The sequence below is a fragment of the Macaca mulatta genome, chromosome 12, assembly GCF_049350105.2.
Source record: "Macaca mulatta isolate MMU2019108-1 chromosome 12, T2T-MMU8v2.0, whole genome shotgun sequence".
NCBI classification, from domain to species: Eukaryota; Metazoa; Chordata; class Mammalia; order Primates; family Cercopithecidae; genus Macaca; species Macaca mulatta.
The window spans coordinates 44,052,126-44,077,670 of NC_133417.1; the positions used below are offsets into that span (position 1 = coordinate 44,052,126).

General features: G+C 39.6%; 1 long non-coding RNA gene across 1 annotated transcript; it reads right to left on the minus strand.

Annotated features, from left to right (window-relative positions):
• Nucleotides 1-16,616: 16,616 nt before the first annotated feature.
• On the minus strand, nt 16,617-24,472 carry LOC144333304 (uncharacterized). The gene is made up of 3 exons (XR_013401859.1): nt 20,233-24,472; nt 17,576-17,663; nt 16,617-17,014 (listed from the first exon to the last, which is right to left on the minus strand). It is a non-coding gene; the product is annotated as an uncharacterized LOC144333304 (long non-coding RNA).
• Between the last annotated feature and the right edge of the window lie 1,073 nt (nt 24,473-25,545).

Genomic DNA, 25,545 nt, shown 5'->3' on the forward strand with positions numbered 1-25,545 from the left:
CATAAAAAGTGGTTGTCTTGCTCAGTTATAAATGCTACTTATTGTGACAAATAGCTCATTGAATGACTTCCTTCCATTTTGTAAATTTTCAGAAATTGAATTCTACCAGTTTCTTATCATTTTCATGTTATTATATAATAGGAAAGTGGAATAAAAGAATCAATACTTATATAATACTTACTTTTATATTCAGAGAAATTGAATATTTGTCTTAAGAGCTGCAGTTTCCTACCACTGATTTGCTATTAATGACATATTACCAAGGATATTAAACTAAGATCTCAATATTAAGTGCTTTTTTCTTTATTAATAAAATGAATAAGTATAAAGTGAATATATCATTTAATGTAATGAATTTTAGAATATATTCTTTTATAAGGAATGCTTATAACAATATACAAGCTTAGCTGTTACAGGCAAGTTCTATATAAGGTTTCTCTATAAATGATTTATCCATTTTTTAAATATCATACTTTTAGCAACATCAACAAAAAAAATTATTAAACTGTAGTGTTCTTGAGATTATGCTATAAGTTACCAAACCATGTTACCATATTATAATTTAACGTCATAATTTTGGTGGTTCACAAAAGAAACACTCGTAAAAATTATCAGTAATAGATGTGTAGAATTTTGGCAGCTTTTCCCAACAAATTGGTTTTCAAGGAAATCAAGAGGCATGTTGCTGCTCTACATTCACATTTAAAGGATCATTTTCACAGTAAACGTGTGTGATTTTACAATTTACATTAAATTACTTTCATTTTTGAGGAAAAAAAGGAACATAGAAATATTATATATGGGTACTTATAAGAGGGCAAGTAAACCAGAGATAAAGTCACAGTACTACAATGAGTGAAAAGAAACAGGCCTGAGTGTGCTTTTAAATTGGATATTGTGAGATAGAAAGTATTTGTGAATGTGGTGAGAAAATGAGAAAGGAATTAAAGATGAATTGAAGACTTTGAACGTGGGCAATCGGCCAAGTGTCTCTGCTATTGGAGTAATTAGGGATACGTGATTAATAGCAAATGGAGGGAGTCAGTGAAGGATATTTGTGTTTAGTCTCCTAGCTACTGAGATACATAAGATGGATGCACCTTCAGTCAAAAGGACTGAGAGGCACAGATAGATTTTCAGTTCCTGGAGGGTAGTGACCATGTACATTTCACCATTTTTTCACTCTGAGCCTAATGCATACAGAGTATATGTAAATATTTGTGTAATGATTGAAGGAGACACACACAGGCAGGCAAACACACACACATTACACAATTTATGTATATCATATATATCAAACACATATATTATACTACAACATATCATGTATCTATATCCATATGTACATTGTACTACAGTATTTAAAATTAAAGGCATTGAATGTGACTTTGAGATCATAGGTGAAACCAAGGGAAGTATGAAGATGAGAGTAAATTCATAGAGGTGACTAAGTAATGAAAGTATAACAGTGAAATAGGAAGAAGTGGATTATTAACCTGATGAACAATTCAGGTTTTTTATTAAAAGGCGACGATTTGAGAAAACTCTTCTAAGGACTAGTTTGGCCTAAGACTGATGATGTTTAATGCAGCAGTCATTGTCCACATGTGGCTATTTAGCACATGGAATAAAGTCAGTCAAACTGAGACATGCTGTAACTTTAAAATATATACAAAAATATGAAGTTAGTAACAAAATATGCAATATCTCATTTATGACTTATATTTACATTATATTAAGTATGACATTTAAAACTAATTTCACCTATTTCTTTTTGACTTTTAATGGGGCTACTAGAAAATTTCAAAATTCAAAGGTAATTTATGCTTCTGGCTGACATAGAAAGTACAGGCTGAGAAGTGTCTTGAAGCTTCTCTTCTGATATTGAAAACTTCCATAAATACGACAGGAGTTAGAAAATGTTTTTAGATTAATAGATTTATAATCCTACTGAGTATATTTTTTTCCTGCAAGAATGTATTTTATTTCTCATTTATAGAAATAAAATCAAATTTATTAGTGTTAATAACTTGATTTGTTTCCCCTATGCCATGAAAATCTAAAATACAGTGATAACAAATATTTATGATAGCTTTTCATTAAAATGATTTAACCTAGGAAAATGTTAAAAGTAATCTTAAAATAATAATAATTTGGGGTTGTTCAGTCGAGAAAAAATATGTTTAAAAGGAAGCAAATTAATTTAGAGCAACTCACTGCTAATAAAAATCAATTGAACACTGAAAATATTTAAGATTTGTTGACAGCTATCACCTCAAAGAGTCCAATGAATGAATTTAAATTATTTTCCCCAGAAGATCACCTGAGTTCTTTCAATTGATAAAATAATAAACATAAAATATTGTTTCATTACAGTGAACATTAATACTAAGCTGGGGATTAGGTAATCTAATAACTATTCATAGCTTAATTTGCTATGACTCACCATTTCATTCCACTCAAAGTTTCTACACTCAAGTAACCAACCCTGAATGCTACCTCCTACCCACTGAATCATTGTGATGGTTAATACTGAGTGTCAACTTGATTGGATTGAAGGATACAAAGTATTGATAATGAGTATGTCTGTGAGGATGTTGCCAAAAGAGATTAACATTTGAATCAGTGGGCTGGGGAAGACCCACCAACCCTTAATCTGGTGAGCACCATTTAATAAGCTGCCAGCGAATGTAAAGCAGGCAGAAAAATGTGAAAAGGCAAGACTGGCCTAGCCTTCCAGCCTACATCTTTCTCGCCTTTGGATGCTTCCTGCCCTTGAACATCAGACTCTAAAGTTCTTCAGCTTTGAGACTTGGACTGGCTCTCCTTGCTCTTCAAGTTTTCAGACAGCCTACTGTGGGAACTTGAGATCATGCAAGTTAATACTTAACAAACTTCCATATATATGTATGCGTGCGTGTGTATCCTATTAGTTCTGTCCCTCTAGAGAACTTTGACTAATACAGATTTTGCTATTGGGAGTGGTTCTAGAGGAACAGAATATTAAGGATGGGGTTCTTTCACTGGTTTTGGGGTTTCTGGAGTTGGCTGCTTAATATGATTAGACCCCAAAATGCTAAGGACTCTACTTTTAATAGTTTGAAAAACACCGATAGTCCTTGGCATGAACTGTTCAGAGTTATGCAAAATAAGTGCATCTGACATTCCTGATTCACCACTCTGCTTGTGAGAGGCAAGGTGTTAAGTGGCTCTATACATAATACCTTTGATCATATGTGGAGAACCAAGGAACATAATGAAGGTGGTTGGTTGCTCCTAAATTCAGTGGACAAAGTGATGAACGAAAATGATGAACTCGGGGATTCTGTCTCCTGTCTTCACCAGGAAATACTGAACCTCAAATCTCTAAGATTGCCTTGAGAGAGAGTCTTGTCTTCTGTAGAGAAAAAGCTGAAATTGCGGAAAGACAGACACAAACTCTTATCATGAGAGTGGCTAATCTGTAATGAAAGGTGCATGCAAAGCCTCAACAGATGTCTACTGTTAAAGTGAGGGCATTGATTGGAAAAGAATGGAACCCTGCAACTTGGAATGGGGACATATAGGAGGACCCTGCTGAAACTGGGGACATTGAGTGTGTAAAGTCTGATGAAATATTTTTTTGCCAAAAGGAACAGTTTTCCCATCCCCAGTAGTGGCAGCATCCCTTCCCCAACCCATGCTGCCATCAGTCTTTCTACCTTAGTCTGAGGAGATAAACCCTGTGCTTCCTGAGGAAACATTGATGGCCTCCCCTCACACACAGTTGCCTTGCAAAATAATGTTGATTCTTTTCAGGTGCCACCCACAACACCGCTGTTTGCTTCTAGACCTATAGCTAGACTAAAGTCCTGGTGGGCCTCTAGAGGTAAGGCTGAGAGTGTGACTCATGAGGAGGTATGCTGCACTTGAAAAGAATTGCTTGAGTTTTCTGGAGTATATAAACAGAAATCTGGAGAACAGTCATGGGAATGGATATTAAGGGTGTGGGATAATGAGGGAAGGAACATAGAGTTAGATCAGGCTGAATGTATTGATTTGGGCCTGCTAAGTAAGGACTGTGCTTTTATTGTTGCAGCTCTGGTAATTAAAAAAGGTTCTAATAATTTATTTGCTTGGTGAGTAGAAATATGGATTAAAAGATGGCCCACTGTGAGCAAGGCCTGATCTTCCTTGGTTTAATGTAGAGGAAGGGATCCAAAGGCTTAGGGAGAATGGGATGGTGGAGTGGATTAGGCACTTTAGACCTACTCATCCCAGCTGGGAGGGTCCAGAAGATATACCCTTGACCAATGACTTGTGAAATAGATTTGTGAGGGCAGCACCTGCATCTTTGAAAAGCCCTGTAATTGCTCTTCTCTGTATGTCAGAGCTAACAGTGGGAACCGCAGTCACTCAACCACAAAATTTAAACACAATAGAAAAACTAGGATCCTGAGGTGGCAGGGGCCAAGTGGTGCCACTCAACTGTGAACAGCAAGGTTGGCGTGACTACTGTAATGGATAGCAGAGACAAAGCAGCAATCAGAATAGTCTTACTAGTGTAGAACTCTGGCAGTGGCTAATAAATCACAATGTTCCTAGAAGTGAAATTGATAGGAAGCCTACTGCATTCCTACTTAATTTATATAAGGAAAAAACTTCTAGGTCAAATGGACAAAAGACTAATTTGAATTCTAAAAACAGAATCATAGCCCCTTCATCCATTTCCAGACTTGAGCCAGTTTACAGACCCAAAACCCCTTGAATGAAGAGGAGGCTGAGTCTCCTAGAGGAAGGACCCCACTACATTACTGACAATTTATGCAGTGAATCTTTTCCCTATCCTTCCCCAAGGAGACCTCTGGCCTTTTACCAGGGTAATTGTGCAGTGGGGAAAGGGAAATGATCAGACATTTCAAGAATTATTGGACATTGGCTCTGAGCTGACGTTGATTCCAGGAAACCCAAAATGTCATTGTGGTCCTCCAGTTGAAGTAGTGGCTTATGGAGTTCAGGTAATTAATGGAGTTTTAGCCCAGGTCCCACTTACAGTGGGTCCCTGGACTCATCCTGCATTCATTTTCCCAGTGCAAGGGTGCATAATTGGCATAGACATACCTTGCAGCTGGCAGAACCCCCACATTGTCTCTCTGACTGGTAGGGTGATGGTCTTTATGGTCAGAAACGCCAGATGGAAGCCATTAGAGCTGTCTCTACCAAGAAAAATAGTAAATAACAGGTCGGGTGCAGTGGCTCATGCCTGTAATCCCAGCACTTTGGGAGGCTGAGGTGGGTGGATCACGAGGTCAGGAGACGGAGACCATCCTGGCTAACATGGTGAAACTCCATCTAAAAAATTAACCGGGCATGGTGGCAGGCACTTGTAGTCCCAGCTACTCAGGAGGCTGAATCAGGAGAATGACATGAACCCAGGAGGGAGAGCTTGCAGTGAGCCGAGATCACACCACTGCACTCCAGCCTGGGCAACAGAGTAAGACTCTGTCTCAAAAAAAAAAAAAAAAAAAAAAAAAAGAAAGAAAAAGAAAAGAAAAGAAAAAAAGAAAAAGAAAAAAGAACAAAACTAAATAACGATATTGCATCCCTTCAGTGACTGCAGAGATTAGTGCCACCGTCAAGGACTTGAAAGACACAGGGATGGTGATTCCCACCACATCTTCATTCAACTCTCCCAGCTGGCCTGTGCAGAAGACAGATACATCTTGGAGAATGACAATGGATTACTGTAAGCTTAACCAAGTGGTGATTCCAATTGCAGCTGTTATACCAGATATGGTTTCATTGCTTGAGCAAAGTAACACATCTCTCTGTCCCTGGTATGCAGCCACTGACTTGGCAAATGTCTTTTTCTCCGTGCCTGTCCATAAGGCCCACCAGAAGCAATTTGCCTTCAGCTGGCAAGGCCAGCAATATACCTTCATTGTCCTACCTCAAGAGTGTGTCACCTCTCCAGCTTTGTGTCATAATCTTATTCAGAGAGACCTTGACCTCTTTTTGCTTCTGCAAGATATCACACTGGTCTGTTATACTGATGGCATTATGCTGATTGGATCCAGTGAGCAAGAAGTAGCAAATACACTGGCCTTATTGGTGAGACATTTGCTTGCCAGAGGATGGGAAATAAATCCTACTAAAATTCAGGGAACTTCTACCTCAGTAGATTTTCTAGGGGTCCGGTGATGTGAGGCCTGTCGATATATTCCTTCTAAGGTGAGGAATTCCTTCTAAGGTTCTACAAGGGTTTGTAGGCCCCTCCTACAACCCAGAAAGAGGCACATTGCCCAGTGAACCTATTTGGATTTTGGAGGTAACACTTTCCTCACTTGGGTATGGTACTCCATCCCATCGAGTGACCTGGAAAGGTTGCCAGTTTCGAGTGGGGTCAGAAAAGAAGGCTCTGCAATAGGTTCAGGCTGCTGTGTAAGCTGCTCTTCCACTTGGGCCATATGACCCAGCAGATACAATGGTGCTTGGGATGTCAGTGGCAGATAGGGATGCTGTTTGGAGCCATTGGCAGGCCCCCATAGGTGAATCACAGGGGCGGCCTCTAGGATTTTAGAGCAAGGTCCTGCCATCTTCTACAGATAACTACTCTCCTTTTGAGAGACAGCTCTTGGCCTGTTATTGGGCTTTGGTGGTAACCGAACGTTTGACTGTGGGTCATCAAGTCACCATGCGACCTGAACTGCCTATCATGAACTGGGTGCTTTCTGAACCATCTAGCCATAAAGTGGGTTGTGCACACCATCATGCCATCATCAAATGGAAGTGGTATATCCGAGATCAGGCTCAAGCAGGTCCTGAAGGCACAAGTAAGTTACACGAGGAAGCAGTTCAAATGCCCATGGTCTCCACTCCTGCCACCCTGCCTTCTCTTCCACAGCCTGCACTAATGGCCTCATGGGGAGTTCCTTATGATCAGTTGACAGAGAAAGAGAAGATCAGGGCCTGGTTCACAGATGGTTCTGCACGATACACAGGCACCACCAGAAAGTGGACAGCTACAGCACTATAGCCCTTTTTTAGATCATCCCTGAAGGAGACAGTGGTGAAGGAAAATCTTCCCAGTGGGCAGAACTTCGAGTAGTGCACCTGGTTGTGCACTTTGCATGGAAGGAGAAATAGTCAGATGTGCCAGTATATACTGATTCATGGACTGTAGCCAATGATTTGGCTGGATGGTCACGGACTTGGAAAAAGCATGATTGGGAAATTGGTGACCAAGAAATTTGGGAAAGAGGTATGTGGATGGACCTCTCAGAATGTTCAAAAACCATGAAGATATTTGTTCCATGTGAATGCTCACCAATGGGTGACCTCAGCAGAGAAGCATTTTAATAATCAAGTGGATAGGATGATCTGTTCTGTGGACCCCACTCATCCTCTTTCCCCAGCTACCCCTGTCATTACCCAATGGGCCTATGAACAAAGTGGCCCTGGTGGCAGGGATGGCGTTTATGCATGGCCTCAGCAGCATGAACTTCACTCACCAAGGCTGACATGGCTACGGTCACAGCTGAGTACCAGTTTGCCAGCAGCAGAGACCTATACTGAGCCCTCAATATGGCACCATGCCTCGGGGTGAACAGCCAGCTATCTGGTGGCAAGCTGATTATATTGGACCTCTTCCATCATAGAAAGGGCAAAGGTTTGTCCTCACTGAAATTAACACTCACTTTGGATATGGGTTTGTCTATTGTGCATGTAATGCTTATGTGAAGACTACCATCTGTGGACTCACCAGAATACCTTATCCACCATCATGGTATTCCACATAGCATTGCCTCTGACCAAGGCACTCACTTTACGGCTAAAAACGTGCAGCAGTGGACTCATGCTAATGGAATTCACTGGTCTTACTATGTTTCCCATCATCCTGAAGTAGCTGGATTCATAGAATAGTGAAATGGCCTTTTGAAGTCACAATTGCAATGCCAACGAGGTGACAATACTTTGCAGGGCTGGAGCAAAGTCCTCCAGAAGGCCATGTATGCTCTGAATCAGTGTGCAATATATGGTACTGTTTTTCCCATAGCCAGGATTCGGGGGTCCAGGAATCAAGGGGTGGAAGTGGAAGTGGAACCACCCATCATCACACCTAGTGATCCACTAGCAAAATTTTTGCTTCCTATTCTTGAAACATTCAGAAGGAGGAATGCTGCCACCAGGAGACACAGCAGTGATTCTGTTAAACTGGAAGTTAAGATTGCCACCTCGACACTTTGGGTTCCTCCTACCTTTAAGTCAGCAGACTAAGAAGGGAGTTACACTGTTGGCTGGGATGATTGACCTGGACTATCAAGATGAAATCAATCTACTATTCCATATCGGAGGTAAGGAAGAGTATGCATGAAATACAGGAGATCTATTAAAGCGTCTCTTAGTATTACCATGCTGATGAAGGTCAATGGGAAACTACAACAGCCCAATCCAGGCAGGACTACAAGTGTCCAGACCTCTCAGGAATGAAGGTTTGGGTCACTCCACCAGGAAAAAACCATGACCTGCTGAGGGGTTTGCTGAAGGCAAAGGGAATACAGAATGGGTAGTAGAAGAAGGTAGTCATCAATACCAGGTATTATCATGTGACCAGTTGCAGAAAGGAGGATTGTAACTGTTACGAGTATTTCCTCTTTCTTTTGTTAAAAACATGTTTGTGCATGTATACACTTGTACTAAGAAAATATCTTCATTTTCTTTTCTTTTCTTTTATTATGTGACATAGATTTATTGACTTCATATCAGCATTTAAGTATTGTTAACTTTATGTAATAGTATTTGGGCTGGGTATTGGTGTGTTTCCAGTTGTACAAAGGATACTTGTATTGTTACGTGTAATTATGACAATTATTATTGTCTTTATTTGAAAATTATGTATGATCTCAGGAGATGGGTATGGGTTCAAGTTGACAAGAAGTGGACTTGTGATGGTTAATACTGAGTGTCAACTTGATTGGATTGAAGGATACAAAGTATGGATCCTGGATGTGTCTGTGAGGATGTTGCCAAAAGAGATTAACATTTGAGTCAGTGGACTGGGGAAGACCCACCAACCCTTAATCTGGTGGGCACCATCTAATCAGCTGCCTGTGAATATAAAGCAGGCAGAAAAATGTGAAAAGGCAAGACTGGCCTAGCCTTCCAGCCTACATCTTTCTCCCCTGCTGGATGCTTCCTGCCTTTGAGCATTGGGGTACAAAGTTCTTCAGTTTTGAGGCTTGGATTGGCTCTCCTTGCTCCTCAAACTTGCTCCTCAAACTTGCAGGCAGCCTATTGTGGGAACTTGTGATGGTGTAAGTTAATACTTACACCTTCTCTAGAGAAGCCTGACTAATACAATTATCTAGCAGTCTAATTGAGTAAGTTGAAATAGCAACCTCTTTGTACCTTTTGCATTAATCACTTCACTGACCCTCTTCATATTCTCTGCATAGAATACTCTTGCTGTCCCCAGTCTTCCTTAACTACAACTAATGCTTCAGAACTCAATAGAAGTAGCCTTATTCTACTTTCTTGTCAAATTCCCATACTCAAAACTTTATTTGTGGAATGTATTATAATTGCAATGCTTCCTGCATCTGTGTGGTATTTTTATGAATGTTCGTCTCTTCCAATAGACTGATCCTAAGGTCAGAACTGAGGTCTTTGTGATGCTCAGTGTTGTACCCACAGCATACCACATTGGTGTCTGGCACATAATGGGGACTCAGTAAATATTTGCCAAAAAAGTAGAGCGTCTATGTTTACGAGATTTAAAATAAAGTACCTGAAGTCTTTCTTAGGTTTCTTACCTAGTGGCTACTTTTAGGTGATATATTTTGTTTAGGCAATTAGGAATTCAATTGATATAAATTATCAAGTCTTTGTATTGTTATATTCCTTTTTTCAAATATTATTTTATTTCTGCACTTAGGGTTATATATTTTGAAGAGTAATAAAATACTTTTCTCCTCTTGATCAGTAACTCTTACAAAAATAAATTAATCAAATCTCCAAAAATATTACATGCTAGGTGTTATGGAGGCTACAGATTGACCTCTTTTTCTTCCTGAGCAGAGAGATATAGAGAATGCAGGTATGTAATATAAATTTTGGTTAGAAAGTGATATTGTTCATAGAGAGGTGCTTTTCAGCACAGAGCCTGGGGAGACTATCTTCAATTAAGGTAATATTCAAGGAAAATTTCAAGATAGGCAGAATTTGGGCTTGCAGAGTGTGTAAGGCAGAAATGCATTTTCTTTGAAGGAAGACATATAAGTGGTGGCATGGAGGCCAGACATTGAGGGATATATACGGATGATGATTATTTCACCATCTTTTTAGCAGGAAGGGCAAATGAATGTGGAATGGTACAGTTGTCTAGAATGTAGACTTGGAAGGCAAGATCATGATTTCAATCTCTAGCTCTGCAACTTATTGTACATGGGACCTTATGCAAATAATACCTCCTCTCTAAGCCTCAGTTGATCCACATGAGAAAAATGAGAGTAAGAATAATATCAATTTCATGAGATCATTGGGAGAACAAAATAAAATAATGTGTATTAATAGTTTAGGACAGAATATCCCAAATAAATCATTAAAACTGCGAGTTAATTTTAAAAAGAAGTTTGGGACACAGTTTTATAAAGGGTCTTAAGTGTTTGCCATTTTATTCTGCAGGCTTTTGTTCTATGTGGCCTTAGAAGTCATTTTAGTATAGTGATTAGTAGCACAGATTTTTAAAACACGCCACCTGTTTGATTTCTGATTTGCTTGTTTGTAGGTATACAATTTTAGGCATTTTTTTCTCATTTATGAAATAAGATGATTATTATGAAGATCAAATAATTTTTTATAATGCAAAGTCTATAGAATAGAAGCTGGTATGTAGGAAGTAGTATAGATAGATAGATAGATAGATAGATAGATAGATAGATAGATAATGTTATCTATTACTATTGCTTAGTCATCAAAAGCATTTTAGAAGAATGTGTCTGAATCAGAGATGTACTTGATATTAAAACAATGACGTGGCCATGTGTAGAATAAATTGAAAAGAGAAACACATTAGAAAGCATTTGCAGTCCTCCTAATTGAAGGGAGTGAGGGCATGAATTAAGATAGAAATCGTGAAAAATTAGAATTGAGAGAAGGATTTACAAAATAAATAAACCTTCGAATAGAGAGTACTTGGAAACTAAATGGATATGAGAAAAGAAATAAATGAGTGGTAGATGTCAATATTGAGATATTCAGTCTGAGCATTGAGAGATGATGCCTTAGACAGAAATAAGAGATTGAAGAAATACACAGATCTGAGATGGATGTATTTTGGACATGTTGAGCTTGTGTTGCTTTTGGAACTTTTCACTGGAGATGCCTACGAGGTGAAAATGAAGAGCTAGGGCTAGAGAACTGAAATATAGATTAATAGGTGCTAGTTGAAATTGGAAAATAACAAGGAAGAGAGGTGAGAGACATAAAACAATAAGACTGAAGTTACACATAAAAAATATATCTAGCAGGATGAAGGAAAAAGTAAAGTTACAGAAGTAAGGGATAGAAGGGAATCTAAAAGGCCATAGTTCTATGGAAACTAAAGAGCAGTGTTTTAAGATAGAATTAGGCAAAATATCAACTGCTGCGAGGAGGTTCACATATAATGAAAGCTAAGAAAATGTCATTAAATTATAATGAAGAGACCTTGCCATGGATCACATAACATCTCAGCCCTTTTGGTTTTAGCATCCCTGGATGGACAGTTCCGGGCATCATTAACAGTGACACACATCAAAGTCAGGCCAAGATACTTCTCTCTTCTTCGCTTCCTCCTAGACTACAGATCATTCAACAACCTGAAGGCCAACCCAGGAGTGTGGAGGAGTGAATTTCTGAAAGAAAACCCGCAATCAAGGGGAATGTAGTTTCAGGATGATATGGTTTGGATACGTGTCCCTGTCCAAATCTTATGCTGAATTGTAATCCCCCATGTTGGAGGAGGGACTGACTGGGAAGGGATTGGATGATATGGTGGATTTTTCCCTTGCTGTTCTCATGACAGTGAGTGAGTTCTCATGACATCTGGTTGTTTAAAAGTGTGTGGCATCTTCCGCTTCACTCTCTTTTTTTCTGCTCTGGCCATGTAAGGAGTGCTTCCTTCCTCTTGGCCTTCTACCAGGACTGCAAGTTTCCTGAAGCCTCCACAACCATGTTTCCTGTATAACCTGTGGAAAAGGGGGGCAATGAAACCTCTTTTCTTTATAAATTACTCAGTCTCAGGTAGTTCTTTATAGTAATGCAAGAATGGACTAATACAAAGGATAAATACCCCAGCGCTATAGTCCTCTGTGGGAAAATCCTGAGGCCTATTGTACATGACTTCTCAGAGGATATCTAGCAGGAATGAACCCCAGTTTTTTCACATAAATAATCAGCATATTAGCACACTTTTCCCTTTCTGTCTCCCAGGAATCAGTGGTCCCACTTTCTCAATTCTGTTGCAGGACACCCAAATGTATTACCTGCATCCAAGTCCTTATCTAAGTGTTTGTTTCCAGGACAAAACCCTAAGTTAAGACAGTTGATACCAGAAGTGGCTTTCAAAATCAGATCTTCATGATGAATTCATGGAATGAATTTATCCCACAGTCAGATGACAAGTAGGACTTCATTGCTCATGGCAAGTGGAGTGGTTTTAGCTCTTGGCATGCACTGACTAACATGAAACTGTGGTGGATTGGAAGGAGTTACAGATGAAAAGAAAAGCATTAGCCAAGCCAAATCTTTACCCGTTGATATTCATGGGCACACAGTTAATTATAAAAATTGTGTAGTTGCCTGACTTTTATTAACTACCCTGGTATCTTGACAAAAGATGATGACAATTTCAGTTCAGCAAAATATCTACTCAGAGAATGCTGTGAAAGTTGCATGGTAGTATTTAGAGCTATCTTTATCTCTTACGACTAGATTGCAGACAGTGCTAAAAATAAGGCTTTCAAATGAATCATAAAGGTGGCAGAACTTGCAAAGAAGACTGACTTCCTTTGGTTTTAGTATAAATGTAGAAGTTGTCATCAAGGAATATCATTTCAAAATTGAAGATTTTGTCAGTGGATCATTGCTCAGAGGTGGTGAGATTCAAGGTGTAAAGCCAAGGTTATAGGCAGGTGACTTGAAACAATAAAAAAGGATAAAGTTGAGAAAATGAAGAAGCTACAAGACTGTAGTGCTAGAAAATTTCTTGATGAAGGCTTGTGACTGTGACCAGAGAACTCAATGTATTTTATCAGAGTGAATGGGGGGAGGAGCTTGTAAAAATATGTAGCATGGGGCCTGTAGGCCCTTTGTTTTGGCCAATTTGTCCCATTTGGAACGACTGTATTTATCCAATGCCTGTATCTCCATTGTATCTAGGAAGTAACTAACTTGCTTTTCATTTTACAGGTTCATAGGTGAAAGGGACTTGCATTGTCTTAGATGCCACTCTGGGCTGTGGATTTTTGAGGTAAGGCTGAAATGAGTTAAGACTTTGGGGGACTGGAGGGAAGGAATTACTGGTTTTGAAATGTGAGGGCATGAGATTTAGGAGGGCCAGGAGCAGAATGATATGGTTTGGCTGTGTCTCCACCCAAATCTCATCTTGAATTATAGCTCCCATAATCCCCACATGTCATGGGAGGGACCTGAGGGCAAGTAATTGAATCATGGGGTTTGGATTTTTCCTGTGCTGTTCTTGTGATAGTGATTAAGTCCCATGAGACATAATGGTTTTAGAAAGGGCAGTTACCCTGCACATGCTCTCTTGCCTGCCACCATGTAACTAGAACTCTCTGCCTACTTTACACTTTTTGGGTCAATCTGCTAATGAATTAAATTCTGATGTTAAAACAAGATTTGCTGCTTGCCACTGTATGTTTCTATATATCTTTGTGCTTTCTACTTCCGTATCTTTTTCTCCACACACACAATTATGCAAAAAAAAAAAAAAATATATATATATATATATATACACACAGAGAGAGAGAGAGAGAGAGAGAGAGGAGAGAGGCTGGAGAACAGGATGGACAAAAATGTTTTTTCAAGAAAGAAAGTAAGCAATGGGGGCTGGAAACACATTCTTGAATAACAAAAGAACATAACTGAAAAAATGGAGTAATGGAGTAACCTGCAGGAAAATTTCTACCCTGGAATCCTTGTAGAAGTGATATGTGTTCATGATTTCCAGTGAAACATAGAAAATTTGTAACTGAGAGTCTGCATGGTGGCCTGATTCAATATGCTTGGAGACTGCAGTCATTGTAACTGACTACAACTTGCATTCTTAAGGCAGGTGGCAGGATGTAGGCTGGGTTTTCTGCTTCGCTCCAGGGCTCAGTGACATTGGTGTATGAAGTCAAGAGTAAAAGATCTGGTTTAGATGAAAATATATGCAGTTTGGGCATTGGTGAGAAATGAACTTGACTCTTTTAGTTGAGTTCTACAATAGCGGGATTATATTTTTTAAAGAAAGAAAAGAAAAAGGAAAAGAAACAACAACAACAAAAACCTCCAGGTGCTGAGAGGAACGAGTTTTGTAGAGTAAATTTTCACAGGTTAGGTCAGCATCTGAATACTTATTTAGAATTTTATTTCATCACTTAAACAATAGGGAGGCATTGAAGGTGTTTTACTTTAAAGAGATCAATGCGATTGCTGTGTCAGGGCTTGCAGAAAAGAGTCACCAGAAATAGAGGGAACATGAGGAGCCTTTGACATTCTTCCAGAAGAGAATAAGGACTTCGACTCTTAATACTAGGTGTATATGTTATGTAGTATTTTCTGTTAATTAAACTTTTTAGTATAACAGTGCAGAAGGATAGTTTGTTTTATATTTTGTGGATATCCTGGAGTGCTAAGAAAAGGTGAGAATACTCCACCCAGCAATAGTACATAAAAATTAATTTCTGCAAAATTTCATAAAACCTTGAAGGGATTAAGTGGTCATATATGTACCTTATGTAATCATTCTCTGATAAATCTCTTTGGTTATATGCATCTAAGAGTCACTTGGTAAAATGAGGAAAATATAAGTAATATCTATATGGTTAAAAATCTGATCATATGGTAAAGTACAGGCATTCAATGTTTATAAACTCTGAAAAGGTATCCTCTGTAAATAAGCTATATTATAGAGAAAACATACAAATTTTCCTAACGCAGTTGAATATTAACTTCCCATGCATGGGAGGGCAGATTATTAAACAAATTAGGTGTAATTCAGAGACTAGGAAAGTGGGGACAACTGAAATTAATCCGTTAATTATTAGCTGTATCGGATTCTTAAAGAAAATCTTTAGAACAAAATGAAATGGTAAGTTAAATTCCACCTGTTGGAAAGTTGAATTCTGCTGACTTAATTTGCAAGTAAAAAATGTGGATGTAGAAAACGAATCATAAAATCACATATTTTCATTTAGCTTTTCTGTATACCTTATCAGAAAATGGAAAAAGAAAGCCATGCAGAAAAGGACTGGAAAATAATCCTTGTGGTGCCCCCGGTTTGAGCATTGACAGTAAAATATCAATCTGTAGTGTTATGCCCAGACCGTTTATTCCCCGAAGAAGACCACCAGAGTCCAGAGTCAAAGCTAAGCAGCAAGGATCTTTATTACAGGTTCGAACCTGGAACTCTCACTCGCTCGCGAAACCAGACGGGCAGGAGAGCTCCCCCACTGAGCTCCGAGCAGTTATATAGTCTAAGAAAAGTGGGCATAGAGTTATTATACAAATCAGATATATGATTATCTAGTGTTTGAACAAGGCGATTTGGCTAACTATGATTGGTTCCCACCATTTCTGATATTTCGGTTCAACCTTTCAGGTGGGAGAGCAGGTTTATGGCAGCAAGAGTTTATCTTACTTAAACACGTCTTGTGACCTTGCCTCAGAACTTACAAAATCTCTGGTACGTGCGGAAAAACAGGTACTCACAGAACTTACGAAATCTCTAGTATGTGCAAAACAAAATCTCTGGTACGTGCAGAAAAACAGGTACTCACAGAACTTATGAAATCTCTGGTATGTGCAAAGATTAGAGAGCAGAACAAAGGGTGTAGCGGGGGTGGCGGGTACACATCTATCTTTGTGTCCTTTCAGTAGTAGTGTTTAAAACTAAGGAAATGAAACAAATTAACTACTTTACTTTTTTTTTTTGCTTCAAAACTAGGAGTATTTATATTTTAAACTTGTATTTGGAAAGATGAATAAAATATTCAACAATGCATTCCTTTACTGCTTCCATTTTAAATAAAAATATTTATAAGGGCATGGATACGAAGTTTTGATGTAAAAGCTTTGTTGGAATCTTCAGGCCATGTGCAATGAAGATAAGTTACGCACTGTAGCTTATAAATTAAACAGGACACATTTTTGCTTCTGTGGGACCCTGGCTTCTTCACCAGGAAGTGAAGAATCAAGTGACTTCTTGTAGGCTTTTGTATGTTGACTTTTGCTGTACAATTTGGTGAAAGCATTTCTGTCCTCCAAACCAGATCTCAAAGGTCTGATGTTGAAATGCAGTCTACAAGTAGCATGTATTTATCTCTGTAGCAGTCAAAGGATGTTTCTTTTAAAAACACGTTCTTGACCCTCACTTTTCTTTTTTTTTTTTCAAATGGGGTCTTGCCCTTTCACGCAGGCTGGGGTGCAATGGCATGATCAAGTGGGTTCAAGCAGTTCTCCTGCCTCAGCCTCCCAAGTAGTTGGGACCACATGCACGCACCACCATACCCAGCTAAAGTTTTGTATCTTTAGTAGAGACGGGGTTTCACCACGTTGGCCAGGCTGGTCTTGAACTCCTGAGCTCGTGACCCACTCGCCTCGGCCTCCCAAAGTGCTGGGATTACAGGCGTGAATCACTGTGCCCGTCCACTTCCTTATAAATTGAACAATTTCTATAAACGAGTGTCAAAATGAAGGCATTTACTCCAACAGGCACTTTTTAAATTTCTTTTTATATTGAGGGTAATTTTTGTTCCCAGTTTTGCCTTTTCTGAAATGAGATAAAAATGTGATGCAAATTCCTTAAAGTTAAGCAGTTCACAGCTCCATTTATAACTACATTTACACAGATTTAAAAGTAAATTAAATTAGTATGTATTATCTGCCCAAATGAACCATATGTCTATACTCAATAAACCAAGAAAGATAGTTTTATGAGCAAAAAAACTTGTTTTATATGTAATATCCTCCTAAATTTAAATTTAAATTTTAGGCAATTTAAAGGGTAGTGAAAAGCATATATTTGAAACTCTCAAAAAACTGAAACAATTATAATAAATCATATTCTTATGAGACAACTAAAATAAATGAAGTATAAAGCACAAGATACTGTGGAAATGTCACAATAGTGGATCTCACCTATGCAGATTCCACTGTACTGCCCAGATGAGGAAGAGAGAAAAGGAGATATAATGTTTTTAGTATGGGAGACTCAGCTTATCTTTTCACCAGTCAACAGGGATGAACTTGGGAAGAGACATGTTACTTGATTCCCCTCGGAGTGTATATAGCTCACCATATTAAAGGTAATTTAGTGCTAGGAAATACTTACCTACTTTTCATCCAACTTGGTTCCAAAACACAAGCTAACCACTAGATGTGATGCTCAATGGAGGAACAGTGACGCACTCCAAATCTAACTGGAAAACAAATGCATGTGTTGAATGTTTGTAATTTGGGGCTAGTACTTTATTCTCTAAAGCAGTGCTTCTGTATGCATCTATATGAGTTTTCTCGGGCTGTCAAAATAAAGGACCACAAACTGGGTGTCTTAAGCAGCAGAAATATATTCTCTCACGGTTCTGGAGAGTAGAAGTCTGAAATCAAGGTGTCAGCAGGGCCGTGCTCTCTATGGGGAATCTGTCCGCATGCCTTTCTCTTGGTTTCTGGTGTTGCTGGCAATCTTGGGTGTTTCTTGATGTGTACATGCACCACTCCAATCTCTGCCTCCACTGTCATGTGCTCTGCTCCCTGTGCCAAGCTGTCTCTCTCCACTGATAAAGACACTAGTCATATTTGATTAGAACCCACCCTAATGATTTCATCTTAACTTAATTAAATCTACAAAGACCTTAGTTACCAAATACGCTTCCATTCACAGGTTCTGGGAATTAGGACTTCAACATATTTTGGGGTAGAGGGACAAAATTCGACACACAACAGGGTCTTAGAGTTAATTTTGACTATGGTAGATTTTTATTTTTAACCATCTATACCGATTCTAGACTTGAATTTCTGTTTAGGATGTGACTCTATAGGATGTAAAAGTAAAGGTACCGGAAATATTTCACAAAAAATGTTGTTTTATCTTCTGTTAAATTTCTCTTCCAGGAAGAAATATTAATTACTGTGGTCTATGAGTAGATTATAAATTTTCCGAAATATCAACTTGTAGTCAGAATTCTGAAGAAGGTACTAGATAGTAATTACTTCACTTGTGATGTGTCCTTAGTTTTTCACCTCATCTGGTGATATTTGTTCTGCCTACCTCTGAGCTGACAGTACAAGAGGCAATTATTTAAGGCTAGTTCAACCACAATTAGCTTTAATCCAAGTATATAACTATGCAAAATGAAAAACTGATCCAAACTAATATTAAATATCCCGAAAATAAATAGCTTTCCTGAATTCAACCAGTTACCACACTTTGATTTTAGGCAGCTTTAAATTTAGTAAATCTTAAAAAGATAAGGCAAAATCTCACAGAATTATGTGAAAATAAGCTGTAAGCAGAAACATTATTATTCTTTTTCAAAAGACTAAATGAGCACTTACTTTCTCCATAACAGAAGAATTGGTTATAACTTGGGTCAAACAGCCCAGGTATAAATTCTAGTTCTGTTACTTACTAAGACAGATTTTACTTCTGTAAAATTGGCATAATAATGATACAAATATCATAATGTATTAAATGAAATAATGGAAGGAGAAAACTTAGCGCAGTTCCTGGTACAAAGTAAGTGTTCAAAATGTTTGCAATAATATTTATATAGAAATGACTCGAGTGAATATTTATTTACTATGTAAATTCTTCCAGGTGGCTTCACTTCAGGCTAGATGCTGAGGTAATTATAAAAAGAATTAGAACTTTTTTCTGATTTCAAAGATCTGTTAATTTAGTGGGGAAGCTCATAATTTTAAAAACCATCACAATCCAAATGTGGCAAATATGGTAAAAAAAAAAAATAAATAAAGTAAGCAGGGTCTAGAAATATCTTATTTTCTAGGAGCTTTGGAAAGAGCAAGTTATTGGAAACTAGAATCTGAATGTTGTTCTTAATTGCTTCTGAAGTGCCATGAAGAGAACACCTTGAATGTGTCTCCAATAAAATTACATTGGCGTTTTATGCTATTTCCAATTTATTTACATAAAACCATGCATACTGTACTTTATGAGATATTAAAATAATTTCCCAGAGTGGTTTTGGCTGCACATGATTTTTGCCTAATGCCCTGACATTAAAATCAACCTCACTGAATAACGTAATACTCCTATAAATTAGCCCAATCTTACTGAGGAATAATTTTACAATTTTACAATTCATACCAGAAAAATACCTTGACATATAATTCCACTTTGATAAATTTAGCTTCTGTAAAAAATTAAGGATATGTACCAATATTTAGCTATAAGCATGATTATTTCAGGCTTATATACAATAATAAATATTGGAAAGACCAACATCAATGTTCAAGTATGGGGTGTGGATGATTTACTGAACATATGTTTTTATTTCAATAAAATCAATAGAAATACAGTCTTTTAATAATATTGCAAAATTATATGTAACAAAATTCAAGTATATTTGTGATATTTTCAGTAATGGGAGTAGATTGTAAAATAGCAAACACTGATTCTATTAATATTTATCAAAAAAGTATAAACTATATATACACAGGAAAACTTCTGTCAGAAGATATGCTAAGAGTGATTTCTATTTTCTTTATTTTGTTTGTATGTGTTTTCTAATTTTTCTATAGATACTTAACAAGCACAGTTTTAAAATCTTATTACAAGTGAATTGTGTAAGAATTTATAGCCATAATCTGAAACTACGGATTCATTTAGTAGAACAATTAGGCTTTGTTGATTTTGAGTTTTCAAAACCTTATGGTAAAATAGAGTACATATTTTATTGTGAAAACTTTCACCCTCTTATTGTAAAATAAAACATGGATAAAGAAAAATCACACAGAAGATATACGCACCTTAAACAGCTCTTATGGGGCAAACACCCTTGCAACCAACAACTTTGTTAGTCACTTCAGAAGCCTCTTGTACCCTGTTCCAATCACAATCCTTGTCTTCTCCTAGTAAGTAACCATTAACTTGATTTACAGTAATCAGTTTCTTGTATTTCTTCCTTGTTGGAAGTCAGGGACCCTGAATGGAGGGACTGGCTGAAGCCGTGGCAGAAGAAAATAAATTGTGAAGATTTCATGGACATTTATTAGTTCCCCAAATTAATACTTTTATAATTTCTTATGCCTGTCTTTAATCTCTTAATCTCGTCATCTTCTTCGTAAACTGAGGAGGATGAATGTAGCCTCAGGACCCTGTGATTGTGTCAACTGCACAAATTGTTTGTAGAGCATGTGTGTTTGAACAATATGAAATCCAGGCATTTTTTTTTTTTTTTTTTTTTTTTTTTTGAGACGGAGTCTAGCTCTGTCGCCCAGGCTGGAGTGCAGTACGGTGGCCGGATCTCAGCTCACTGCAAGCTCCGCCTCCTGGGTTTACGCCATTCTCCTGCCTCAGCCTCCCAAGTAGCTGGGACTACAGGCACCGGCCACCTCGTGAAATCTGGGTGTCTTAAAAAAGAACAGGATAACAGCGATGTTCAGGGAACAAGAGAGGTAACTTGGAATTGGTGGCCGGTGATCCGGACAGAACACAGCTATATTTCTCCTCTTTCATAAGCAAATAGGAGAAATATCGCTGAATTCTTTTTCTCAGCAAGGAACATCCCTGAGAAAGAGAATGCACCCTGAAGGTAGGCTTATAGACGGCCCCTTTAAGCCCTGTGGTCTTTTATGGTGGATGCCAAAGGGATGAAAAAAGCCCTGCCTCCTGTGGTGCTTGTCATGTGCGTCCATGTGAAGAGACCACCAAACAGGTTTTGTGTGAGCACCATGGCTGTTTATTTCACCTGGGGGCAGGTGGGCTGAGTCTGAAATGAGGGTCAGTGAAGTGAGATAAGGGTGGGGCCGTATTATAGGATTTGGGTAGGTAAAGGAAAATTACAGTCAAAGGGGTTTGTTCTCTGGCGGGCAGGAGTGGGGGTCACAAGGTGGTCAGTGGGGGAGATTTTTGAGCCAGGATGAGCCAGGAAAAGGAATTTCACAAGATAATATCATCACTTAAGGTAAGGACCGGCCATTTTCACTTCTTTTGTGGTGGAATGTCATCAGTTAAGACGAGGCAGGGCATTTGCACTTCTTTTGTGATTCTTCAGTTACTTCAGGCGATCTGAGCGTGTATGTGCAAGTCACAGGGGATGTGATGGCTTGGCTTGGGCTCAAAGGCTTGACAGTGTTCCCAGGCTTATTAGGACAAGGAAATTCCCACCCAATAAATTTTGGTCAGACAGGTTGTCTGCTCTCAAACCCTATTTCCTGATAAGATGTTATCAATGAAAATGCATGCCTGAAACTTCATTAGCAATTTTAATTTCACCCCATCCTGTGGTCCTGTGATCTCGCCCTGCCTCCACTTGCTTTGTGATATTTTATTACTTTGTGAAGTATGTGATCTCTGTGACCACACCCTATTCGGACACTCCCTCCCCTTTTGAAAATCGCTAGTAAAAACTTGCTGGTTTTACGGTTCGGGGAAACATCAAGGATCCTGCTGACATGTGATGTCCCCCTCCGGACACCCAGCTTTAAATTTCTCTCTCTTGTGCTCTTTCCCTTTATTTCTCAAAGCAGCCAAGACACTTAGGAAATAGAAAAGAACCCATGTTAGACATCAGGAGCGGGTTCTCCCGATACTTCCTCATGTTTTTATCATCCAAATATGCATTTCTAGACAATCTTCTTTAGTCTTGCCCATTTTGATGGTTAGTTTCAATGTTGTTGATGCCATGAGACTATTTGACAAGTTTCTCAGTGCCCTGTATATCCCGAGATTTTGCTGTGGGATTAAAAGTCCTCATCAGGCTCAGGTTTAATACTACTCTCAAGACTGTGGGGCAATGTGTTTTCCCAGTGGGGGCTCGTAATGCCTAGTTGTCCCACTTATTGTATAATTAGCAGCTGCTGATGCTCTATGATTCATTTATTCACTGAGAGTTGCAAAATGGTAATTTTCCAGCTCTATAATTCCTTTCTCATGTGTTAATTGGACTAATTACATGTATTATATGGATTTTTATAAAACTATGCTTTCCTCATCTATTACTCAGTAACCCAGTGGTAAAATTCACATAGGAAAAATAAAATAAATGCGTAATTCTTCAATTTTTAGCTTGTTGACTTTTCTAAAGGGGACCAATTCATTTTCTGTCTTTTAAATTATTATTTACAATAGATTTTACCATATTTGGTGGGATCCAATGCATTGCAGTTCCCTGTTTTGAAGCTCATGTTGCCTCAGTTAGTCTCATGTACTCTACTGTCATTAACAGTTATCTCTTTAGCAGTTGTAAGAAGGTTCAGGCTCATCTTGCACATTTTCTGCTTTGTAAATGGATTTAGCCATTTCCTCAAGAAGGAAATAGCATTGGGAAATAACTTGGAAAAAAAGCATTTTAAGACCACAAGGTATTTGGATGCTAGAGAGTCTCATTATATTGTGTTGGTTGTTGCTTCTAGGCCTTTTGAGTGGCCAGGCTAGAAAACATAACTGTTAATTCATACATAAACATACACATATACGGTTATCATACATATATATGTATATATGATAAACTCAAGTTCATACTGATAATTCTAAGTCAAATTTAGAAGTATGAAGTTTTTTTTCTTAATCTAGTCTATATTACTTCTTTATTCCTTTCTTTCACACTAAGAAATCTGCTTTTTAAGGACACAGGAGATGGCTGAATCAGACTATCCCATAATTATTCGTTTACTTTATCCATCATTACACACACACTCATCTGAGAATAACTGTACTAATATTATCCCTGTCAAAATAACATCTCCTTAAATATGAATTCCTGATTCTTTCCCCATTGTAATAGTTTTACCATACCCACATTACCTGAACATATAGCCATTTCATATTATATTTGTTAGGCAGGAATCTAGACCCAACATGGTGGCGTTACCCGGCGTAGCAGGCCTTTTGTTAAAGACTCCCTTCACCCTTGTACACACCCGCAGACTTACATGCGTCAGAGTTCCAGCTGGGCAACCACACTCCCCCATGACCTGCAGCTCACCTGCATTCCACAAGTTCGTAAACAGCAGTTTCGGTTAACACTTTCCAAAGACCCCTTCCTCGTGACCCTTACTCAGCTCCTGCCCTAGTAGTTTCAAGACCCCCCAGGCCCTGTTTGTACAACCAGTTCTCTACCTCTCGGGCTATAGAAAGCCTCTACCCTCCTCCCTCAGTGCGACTTCCTCAGCCCGCACTTTAGGACTGGGGAACCTCACCTGTGAGTCCTAATAAAGGCTATTCTCACTGCCATTTACCTTGTGTCTTCATTCCCGGTTTGGCTCCAGCCTCAGTTTACCTTTACATTTGGTGCTGAAACCCGGGAGGATATCCCTCCCTGGACCCCTGCTAGGTCGGGCAGACTCTCCTCTCCCCGAGCCGGGATCCCCTCCACAAGCCTGGAGCCATCTCACCAAATATAAGTCTCAATTCAATCACTGCTGGGTAAGTTTCCCCCCCGTCCTGAAGGCTACCTCCAGGAGTCCCTGTCTGAAATGCGCAGGCACGTCAGGGGCTCTCTCCGGTCAACTGTGACCTTGGCACTGGGGACTGGGAGACGTCCAACCTCCCCGGAAGCCACCGTACCCCGCACTCCGTGTGGCAGTGAGAGGATGCTCCCATTGCCTCCGGACTGCCCGCCTTGAGACCATGGGAACTACCAAGTCCAAACCAAACCAAAAATCCCCTCTGGGGTGCCTCTTGGCAAATCTCCAGACTTTAAGTCTCAGCCAAGACATAAAATGAAAGCGGTTCATTTTCTTCTGCACAATAGCATGGCCGCAATATAAATTGGATAATCAGTCTCAGTGGCCTGCAGAAGGCACTCTATACTTTAACATCCTCACGGATCTGACCAACTGCTGCAAGAGACTAGGCAAATGGCATGAGATACCCTATGTTCAAGCCTTTTAGGACTTGTGTTCTCACCCAGATCTCTGTGCTCAATGCTCGTTAGCTCAGGTCCTACTCGCAAAGTCTCTTCCCTCGAGCAAGGAGAGGGATGATTCCTCCTCTTTTTCTGAGCCTCCTGACACCCTATCCCGGCCACCCCTCCGGTCTCCCGCCCAACCTCCTCCTTAGCCTGACCTGCTATGATCCCCGTCCTCGTCAGCCCCTCCCCTCCCTTCCACCCCTCCTGTGCCCTCACCAAACGCAACAGATTCTGTCTCCCCTACCTCCACCTCCTCCCCTTCCTCGCCTGTCTCAGCCCATACTCAGTCCAGGACCGACCTCCTGTGTCACTTGTGAGAGGTGGCAGGCACTGAAGGAGTAGTCCGGGTCCATGTGCTGTTTTCGCTGGCAGACCTGTCTAAGATTGAAGAGCATGTAGGCTCCTTTTCAGCCAACCCCACTCGGTATTTCAAAGAGTTCAGATACCTGTGCCAGGCGTATGACCTCACCTGGCATGATCCCCATGTCGTTATGACCTCAACCATGTCCCCTGAGGAACGAGAGCATATCCTAGTGGCAGCCAGGCAGCATGCTGACCAGGTTCATTTAACTGACCACGCCATGCCAGTTGGCACTGAGGCAGTGCCCTCAGTCGAGCCCAGCTAGGACTAGCAGGTTGGTCAGGCAGGCCGCCGCTGCCAAGATATGATGGTCCAGTGCCTTCTTGCTGGCATGCAGGCAGCCTCCAATAAGTCAGTCAATTTTAATAAGTTAAAGGAGGTAGTCCAAGGTGCAGATGAAAATCCGGCCGATTTTTTTAACCGGCTGACTGAGGCACTTTCATTTCTCAGTCGGCCCCTGATATCCAAAAAAATTAAAAAAGGCAGAGGAAGGCCCTCAAACTCCCATCCAGGATTTAGTCAAACTGGCCTTCAAGGTCTACAACTCCAGAGAGGATGCAGCTGAGGCCCAACGACAGGCCAGGCTAAAACAGAAGGTACAACTCCAAACCCAGGCCTTGGTAGCAGCCCTGAGACCAGCCAGCTCCAGGAGCTTCCAGAAAGGAGGTACTACCCGAGCGCCACCTGATGCCTGCTTCAAGTGCAGCAACGATGGCCACTGGGCCAAGCAGTGCCCCAACCCAAAGAAGCCAACCTGCCCCTGTCTGAACTGTCGGCAGATGGGCCACTGGAAGTCAGACTGCCCTGGCCTAAGGATGGTTGCTGCGCCTCCACATGATGACCCTC